Below are 9,634 nucleotides of genomic sequence, written 5' to 3'. Positions count from 1 at the left end.
AAATACAAAATCAAACCATTTCTCATGAATGATTAAACAATTAAGAAATGAATGTGAGAAGACTGTGTGCATGTGCATGGGTATATGCATATGTGTGTGTATTCAACTTTGTTAACTTTAACTTTATTAACTCTGTTTAAAATTTAATTTTAAAATTAGATTGAGGAGTAAAATATCATTCTTCCTCTCTCATCATAAAACTTTTGGCTCATGGGATTCTGACATTCTGTCATGTTTGGGAAAGTTGGATTCATGAAACCAGTAGCAGGACTGAGCCTGCTTGTTCAGCTCTTACACAAGGCCTCCCTATTTTGCCCAACAAGCAGTTTCAAGAGTCCAGAGAGAGTGACTGAGAGAGACAGGCTCTGAAGACTTTTTATTTCAACTTCTTGGAATCACCACCTTGCTAATGAACATCAAAATCTTTTGTGTCATTTATCAGATGAATTACTTTTTCCATAAAAAGAGTGAGTTGAGAGGATAACAAGCAAGAAACTTCCTGTCCCTGCTTCCTCTTGAAAACAGGGAAATCAATATCTTAACCCTGTTTTAGAGATGAATGAGTAGGTCAACATTGCTTGGCTATTTGTCCTTCTACTTGGGACAGATTACCACTACATTTTGCCTCAATCTCTAGAATCATGGCTTATAGAAAACAATTATGTACTGAATTACAATTGCATTAAAAGTTTATTAGACTTGTTATCAAAAAGCATGCTGAGATTTATCTATTATAAATAGTAATGAAAATATAAAAACCTAAAAACAATATTATAACTAAAATAATCCCTGTTACAGACAAAAGCTATGCACTGTTATGAAAGCCTTTCATATTTAGGGATATCAGGTAAGACTCCCCTTGGTGGGGAAGGTGAAGAGCAAACTAAACTAAGAGTAAGAGCTAATTAAATAAATCTGGTATGGTAGTGGGAAAAGCTTATGAATAAGAAGACCATAGTCCAGGAGAGAAGAAGAAATATATCTGAATCACTTAGTTCAATCATGTTCATGCCACAAGAGTGGGGAGAGAGAAAAGAAACAAATTTTGTATTGCTTGAACCCATTTTTGAATCTTGATATTTATCCTAGCACCAATGTGCAGTCTTTGGAGTTTTTCAACAAAGCAATTTACAATGTAAATTGTATTTACTTTTCAAGTAATCATCTGGAAAGAGCAAAGAAACATTTTTGGAGAGAGAATCAGGGAGAGCACTTTAGAGGTGCTCACCATAGCCCAGTGATGGGCTGGAATCTAGGATGGCAATGAAGATAGAAAGAAAATTTCATTCAAGAAATAGAGAGAAGGTAAAATCTGACAACACTTGGTGATTGGAAGTGGAAATATGAAGAAGAAAATGTCAAGAATTACACTGAGATGTCAGGTGTAGGTAGAGGTTGACATCATTTGCTGGAAATAAAAAAGCACAGGAAGAATACCACTTTCAGTGAAAGAGACATCTAGGTTGCTTAAAGTATGAAATGGGACTTCTCCAGTTGCATGCAGGTAAGTTAGGAGGGCTCAACCTTGAGGCACAAAAGATGGTGATTATGGTAACAGTGACCTTGAGACCAGGACCTGTACCAGACTCTAGAAAGATTAGTGTGATTTGGAGCAGCTACAGACTGGAATACTTCAGTGAAAAACAAAACAAAACAAAACATTCACACTTATTCTTGGAATCTTGTTTTATTGGAAGGAGTAAATAATTGGGCCTTATTCAGAGCTGCAAGTTTTGGTAAGCCCTAAAATGAACAGAAAATTATATCAAATGGAAGCAATTCACCAATTCTATTCACTAAACATTTACTGATTTTCTTCCAGGTTTAAGTATTATGATAGGCATTGTACAATAATTAATTTATTGACCATCTTCTCTGGTGTTTGTATTAATACACAAAGAAATCCAACTTTAAAAGTGTAGTATTGCTTTCAGCTTACACCAGTCATGACCCATTATCCCAATTCATAAAATCAGATTGTTTCAGTGATAACTTCCATTTTGAAGTTAGGGAAACACTTAGAAGGCTGTGATGTTGTAACTGCAGATGTAGTATGCAAAACACGTTTGATTCATGTTGTTCAACTCAATTTCATCATAAAGTCTTATCTATGACACAAATATTTTTACACATCTATTATTATTCTCTTGCTTTAGGTAAAGTTTGTATCATTTATCTCTCAAATTAAGTTACATTTCTGGTTTTTTATTCTCAACCATAAATGACAGCGTTAATTTTTACAATCATTAATGATGAACTATACTCACTCATAACTGTTTATGTCTAAGGTGTCTTAGATTTATTGAACAATTTCTGAGTGACTAACGGCTAGCCTTTTATTATTCTATGATGATAAACATTTTTACAGTTTCCAGGCTTCAGACATATTTTTGAAAACTTATTTTTATATGGGTCAAAATTTAAATCAGTTGTAATATGTGACCCATTCAAACATATTCTCCAGGATGCACTATTAAAATGAAATACCAAAGTGGTTCCCCAAGACACCCATTTATAGTGTACATGTGCATTGCAGGGTTACTGGACCAAGGCACAATGTAATCAGGGAAATTTTATTTTGTGTTTTCTTTTTCCTAAGATGTTTCTTATTCCCAGTTATATAAAAATGTATATTACAGGCAAAGAAAAATTAACACAAAAAGATGTAAATCTAAAGTATATTCACATTAATATCAGCTTCACTTTAACTATTAAAGGATATAACATATAACAAGCTTGAGGTTTTCAGGACCTTGTAATTCCTGGTTCATTGGAAAGCACAGATATTCTTCAGATCCTCAAGAGTTGTGTTTAATGCATTATTTAAATAGGGTCCAACCACTAGTTAGATAGCTTAGCACTCAAATAGCCTTTGAAATCCCTGTAGACTCACCTCAATTGAAGAGTCCTGATAATTTACAAAAGTGTGTAGTGCACTAAGAGATCCCTGATATATGATGTCTTTGCCTGTAAAGTGTTTCATGTGTTGATCCACCAGAGTGTGTGTGTGTGTGTGTGTCTGTGTCTGTGTGTAGGTGGGTGGGTATGGGTGTGCACGGGTATGTGTGTGTGTATGCGTTTACATTGTGGTATGTGTCTATTGGGTTGCCACCATTAGGGATTTGGAAGAGTGAAGACCATAAACTTGCCAACATTCCTACATGCCTGCTTTATAAGAAGTGTACTGAACATGGTCAAAACTAACTAAACCAAGTAAACAAATTAGATATTAATTAAATTTAATGCTGGGTAGGAAATAATTATTCCAGACCAGGTAAAATGAAGAAATATAGGCTGGGCGCAGTGGCTCACACCTGTAATCCCAGCACTTTGGGAGACCAAGGCAGGCAGATCACTAGGTCACGAGATCAAGACCATCCTGGCAAACACGGTGAAACCCCGTTTCTACTAAAAAATACAAAGAAATTAACCAGGCACAGTGGCAGGCACCTGTAGTCCCAGCTACTTGGGAGGCTGAGGCAGGAGAATGGCATGAACCCATGGGGTGGAGCTTGCAGTGAGTGGGCATCACGCCACTGCACTCCAGCCTGGGTGACAAAGCAAGACACTGTCTCAAAAAAAAAAAAAAAAAAAAAAAAAAAGAGAAATATAACCAAATGAATGAAATTTTTAAATTGATTAGCAGAAGGAGACAGGAATATTTTTTAAAGTTTGTAATTTCTAATGAATATCAGTATATAAAATAAGAATTATATGGCTGTCAATTGACTAAAAACTGTACTTAAGATTTGAGCTAGTGAAACAACCATATATGATCTTCTATTTCTACTTTTCTGTCTCAAGAATGACTTGTTAAAATGATTTTTTTTTTTTGAAATTTTGCATTCTCAACTTGAAAGAGCTTCACAAAGCTTACATGAGAATCTGGATTCTCATTAGAGGTCTGATTTTTTAATGGTGTGTTTGTATTTCTGTTATGTACATCAATGTCAAGCATCCGTTTCCTGAGCTGTTCTGTAGAACACAATTTAACTTGTAACAGACACCCAATAAGTGGTCGGTTGGATATTCAAATCAACACCTTAGTTCCATCAATTTTCATTTCATATAAAAATGACTGACCTTCTATAGTCATCAGTGAAACAGACAGAGATGAAGGAGGGACACCAGTTGAGACTGAGAGGATGACAAGCAGACCTCATTCTGCAGTGGATTCCCTACACTCTCCACTTCTGAATGCTTGGAAACACTTGCCATGCTCAAAAAATATTGGTATTTCCTAGGCAGAAAATGGGCGTTACAGAACTTCCGTATTTCTATATTACAATAACTTACACTATAATACATAGACAACATATGTTTCTAAGCTATTCAATTCACAGAAAATGTAGATAAATTTAGTTGAGCAAGATGTAGGAGAAGGGTTAGTAATCAAGCTGAGTGTGATTGTGAGATTAAGTCTAATATCATCTTATACAATTATACAATAATTGTATAATTGTATCTGTTGAAACAAAAGGTGGGAGAGTTTTGCATGAGCTTCTGAAATGTACTGGATGATGTTAGGAGAGAGGATGGTCAACGTGGCTAGGCCAGAAGTGTTTACTGATTAAGGCTTAGGCAAGTTAATTCCTAACCTCTCCCAGAGACTGGGAGATAGAGGTGCTAAATTCTATAACATTTATATTTAATATATATTTAATAATATATAATGAAGTCTTAAAATGCCAATTTTAAGTCTTTTCATTTTCTTCTTAAAAACACAGGTTTTACTGCGTTTCATCCACAGTCGGTATTTCACAATATCTCATGGGCAGGGCCCCTGGGTGGGGGCCCCTGTGCGGTAGTTGACAGCGCATGTGGCAGGGGGAGATAGACCAGTATACCTGGTCAGGCCCGGAAGGGGAGAACCAGGGCTGAGGCTCCTTAAAACCTACTGAGGGGCTGGGAGTGGTGGCTCATGCCCGTTACCCCAACACTTTAGGAGGATGAGGCAGGCAGATCACATGAGGGCAAGAGTTCCAGATCAGCCTGGCCAACATGATGAAATCCTGTCTCTAATAAAAATACAAAAAAATTAGCCAGATGTGGTGGCAGCGCCTGTAGTCCCAGGTACTCTGGAGGCCGAGGCAGGAGAATCGCTTGAGGTGCAGTGAGGCAAGATCACTCCACTGTGCTTCAGCCTGGGAAGTGGCCTGATCTTGGTTCACTGCAAGCTCCGCCTCCCGGGTTTAAGGAATTCTCTGCTTCAGCTTCCCGAATAGCTGGGATTACAGGCGCGTGCCACCACGCCCAGCTAAACTTTTTTTGTGTTTTTAGTAGTGACGAAGTTTCACCATCTTGGCCAGGCTGGTCTTAAACTCCTGACCTCGTGATCAGCCCGCCTCCGCCTTCCAAAGTGCTGGGATTACAGGCGTGAGCCACAGCGCCGGGCCGGAAGTTCTTTCTTCTTAAAAGGATCATAAATATAATTCACACTGGCATGACACTTTTACTAATATAGATTGACTTTTTGCTTCAAATAACCCATTCGTACATCTAAATTAATTTTGGTCTGTATGTGTGTGTGCATGTGTGCGTGCGTGGATGTGTGTGTGTAAATAGCAGTAAAGGGTAAAAGGGAAGGTGGAAAAAAGGGAGATGGTCTAACATTTTTCACACATTTTTAAAATACACCAAAGATATGTAGTAAAAACAATGGTGTGGTGAAAACAAAATATTGCAAACTAGATAAAAGACTTAGCCCCAGGTCCTGTCCGGTCCAGTCCCGAGGCGGCACCTGCCAGCCTTAAGCTCCAGGCAGTTCAACAAGGGCCGCTCCTACAGGTTCTTGCGGGAGGTCAAGAACAGACTCCTCTCCAGATATGACCCCCAGAAGGAGGCAGAGCTCCGCAGCTGGATCACGGGACTCACCAGCCTCTCCATCAGCCCGATTTCCAGAAGGGCCTGAAGGATGGGATTATCTTACGCACATTCATGAAAAAACTGCAGCCGGCCTCAGGCTCTTAAGATCAACCGCTTCCGTGTAGAACTGGCACCAGCTAGAAAACCTCTCCAACTTCCTCAAGGCCATGGTCAGCTACAGCATGAACCCCCTGGACTTATTTGGGGCCAACCACCTGTTTGAGAGTGGGAACGTGACCCAGGTGCAGGTGTCTCTTCTTGCCCTGGCAGGGAAGGCCAAGACTAAGGGGCTGCAGACCAGGATGGACATCGGTGACAAGTACTAAGAGAAGCACGAGCAGAACTTCCACGACGCCACCATGAAGGCCGCCCAGTGCCTCATCAGGTTGCCCATTACCAACAAATGTGCCAGCCAGTCAGGCATGACCGTGTAGGGCAGGGCACGGGGAGGCATCTCTATGACCCAAGAACCACATCCTGCCCCCGCCATGGACAACTCCAGATGGGCACAAACAAGTGTGCCAGCCAGGTGGGCTTTTGGACTCCTGGGACCCGGTGGCACATCCACCACGCCAAGCTGGGAATCAACAACTGTGACAACTCCTCCATGTCCCTGAAGATGGGCCACAGGCAAGGCGCCAACCAGAGCGGCCAGGCCTTTGGCCACGTCTTCAAATACACGGCCCCAAGTACTACCCGGAAGCCCAGGGGCCCATGGGGCTCCCTTGGGTGCCGGCGACTGCCCAGGGCCAGGGGAGGCCCCTGAATATCTCCCTTACGACCAGGAGGAGACTGGCTACTGAGGCTCCCAGCACACTCTCCCCACATGGTCTCCCCGTCAGAGTGTTTGGGTTTTTCTGTGTTTTCGTCTTTTTTTTTTTTTTTTTCCAACCTGTTGAGTGCTGCCAGTCAACTGAGGGTCTGTGATTGGCGGCGTGGGATCAGGCAGCAGGGTTTTTTCCCCACACCCCTCCCCCTTGCTTTGGTTCCGTCTCAGGACTGAGCCACCGGGCTCTGGGGAAAGGGATCAAGGCCTTTTCCTGATGCGTGTAGGATAAGGGTCCCCGCTGCCATGTTCAGGCTGTGCACCCAGCTGTGCTGGGGAGAAGAGACCTGGGCGTGGAGGGAACCGGACCCAGAAGATTTCCAGTGGCCTCTCTTCTTCCCCTTTTTGTCAGCCAATCAGTTTGTGGTTTCTGTACCCACAAAAACTTCAGGAGGTTTTAATAAAAGAAAATTTTTTTTTTCCCCAAGGAACGGTGCGGAGACAGTGGAGAGGGTGCTGGGAAATGAGTGTCCTGGGAGAGGGGGCGCAGACACGATGCTAAAATATCTCAGGCTCCTGAGTGGCTGGATTTCCCTAGGACCCTCAGACCAACAGACTTCAGACCCTCAGACCTACATTGGGGCCCAGTGAGGAGACTGAGGCCCGTACAAGGTAGTGGAATTCTGAGTTCTCAGGGTTAAGCCTGACCCCTCTCCATCCTAGCTCCCCCACGCCCCTGGCCCTCACTAGGGTTTTTGTTTGTTTGTTTGTGTTTTTTTGAGATGGAGTCTCACTCTGTCGCCCAGGCTGAAGCACAGTGGAGTGATCTCGCCTCACTGCACCAGCCTCCCACGCTCAAGCGATTCTCCTGCCTCAGCCTCCAGAGTAGCTGGGACTACAGGCGCGTGCCACCACGCCTGGCTAATTTTTTGTATTTTTATTAGAGACAGAATTTCACCATGTTGGCCAGGCTCGCCTGGAACTCTTGCCCTCATGTGATCTGCCCGCCTTGTCCTCCCAAAGTGTTGGGGTAACAGGCATGAGCCACCACTCCCAGCCCCTCAGTAGGTTTTAAGGAGCCTCAGCCCTGGTTCTCCCCTTAGGGCCTGACCAGGTATAGTGGTCTATCAAGAAGCTTACAGTCCTGGCAGATGGTGAAGGGGAGCCAGTGTGTCACATGGTCAGAAGGGAGTAAGAGAGAGAAGGGGGCAGTCCCATGCTGTTTTTAACAATCAGATCTCTCATGAACTCACTGTGAAGAACTCACTCAAGTGGATTGTGATAAACTAAGCTTGTCCAACCCGCAGCTTGTGGGCTGAATGCAGGTCAGAACAGCTTTCAATGTGGCCCAAAACAGATTTGTCAACTTTCTTAAAACATAAGCGATTTTGTGTGCATGTCTGTGTATGTGTGTCTTTTTCTTTTTTCTTTTCTTTTTTCTTCTTTTTCTTAACTCATCAGCTATTTTCAGTGTAATTTATGTGTGGTCCAAGAAAATTCTTCTTCCAATGTGGCCCAGGGAAGCCAAAATGTTGGACATTCCTGTGCTAAACTATTCATAAGGGATCCACCCCATGATCCAATACCTCCCACTGGGTCCCACCTCCAACACTGGGGATCACATTTCAGCATGAGATTTGGAGGGGACACACATCCAATCTCTATCAGGGGTATGTGCCCATCATTGAGACAGGCTGTAGAGTGTGCACACTTTCAAACGGGTCCTGTCATATTATTTTCTGAAATGTTTAAAACCATTTAATTTCCCATCCATTGCCCATAAAGGTTGTTTTCCTCATATCCTCATCACTCAGTGTTATCTAGGATTCTTAAATTTTCTAAACAAGCGGTGAAAATACAGATCACATTTGTGCACATTGCATTTGTCAGATTGTTAATAATGTATCGGATTTTTTGGCCCATTTTTCTATTGAGTTTACTATTGTCTTTGTTCATTTGAATATCAATCATATTCACTTTCCCCTAAGCAGTGTCAACATTTTCTATTATGGTCATATGTCTGATAACTTTGTATGCCAGCTTTTATTGAAATGAGTCTTTATGATTATTATACTTATTCTAAAGTTTTTGTATTTAATTAAATTTGTTGGATTAGTATATATTTTATTAAACTGGAACAACAAGCCTAAATCTATGTTTTGTTGGGTTCATTCAGATTTAGAATTCAGATAACTTTTTGATGGATAAATTATTTGTATCATAATGAAGAATGGCTATCATAATGCAATATGATCATTTCTGCCAATGCTTATTGTTTTGTAGTCTACTTTGTTTATGTGGTCAGGAGGGCAAGACCTGAATGACCTTGACCAACTCAGCGTTCTGGACCTCCTAGTCCTCAGAATGATTTTAGAATGTTCCAAGAAGACAATATCCTGAGATGGGGAGAAACTGTCTGGGACAGTCTGGACTCTGTCCTTGTTTTTCCTAGAACAGGATATTCCTGCAATTCTTAAACTCCAAGAACCAAGGTGCACATGGGGTGTGAAACCTGGGGTGGAGCACTCAGGGGTTCCTCAGCTGCAGTACACAGTGGGGCATGCGCAAAGGAGACTCTGTCAACCGTGAGCAACTTTTCTGACCTCAAGGTCAGGCTTGTCATCATAGAACTTAGGCTTTTGCTGATTCTTCCTGCTCCTCTGTTAGTAATAAATGTAGTTTGTCTGATTTACTGTGTGAGCATTCTTCTGTTTCTGGCAGCTTGGTTTATATAAAATACCTCCTGCTAGACCTACGAATCTATGCAATGTGGAAGTGTCATAGAGGTAAATAAGTAACTTAACTGAGTTGAAAACTAACATACATAACATGGGGCCACTGCAGCAAGGGGCAAAATGATCCTGCCAAAACATCACATGTGACCATTCCAGACATATTTTGGAAGAAGAAATTGGATACTGAAACTCAGAGAGATCTGAAGATCTTATCCAAGCCAACAGGAGGCTAATAAAGCCAGGGAATTCCACTGTACTCTGATTCAAG

The 9,634-nt window shown here is 41.7% G+C and overlaps 1 pseudogene; it reads left to right on the top strand.

Annotated features, from left to right (window-relative positions):
• The first annotated feature begins 1,479 nt into the window (after positions 1-1,479).
• Positions 1,480-6,668, top strand: LOC144331579 (calponin-2 pseudogene; annotated as a pseudogene).
• Positions 6,669-9,634: the final 2,966 nt, after the last annotated feature.

The sequence above is a fragment of the Macaca mulatta genome, chromosome 10, assembly GCF_049350105.2.
Source record: "Macaca mulatta isolate MMU2019108-1 chromosome 10, T2T-MMU8v2.0, whole genome shotgun sequence".
NCBI classification, from domain to species: domain Eukaryota; kingdom Metazoa; phylum Chordata; class Mammalia; order Primates; family Cercopithecidae; genus Macaca; species Macaca mulatta.
This window is presented reverse-complemented; position numbering and strand designations above follow the sequence as displayed.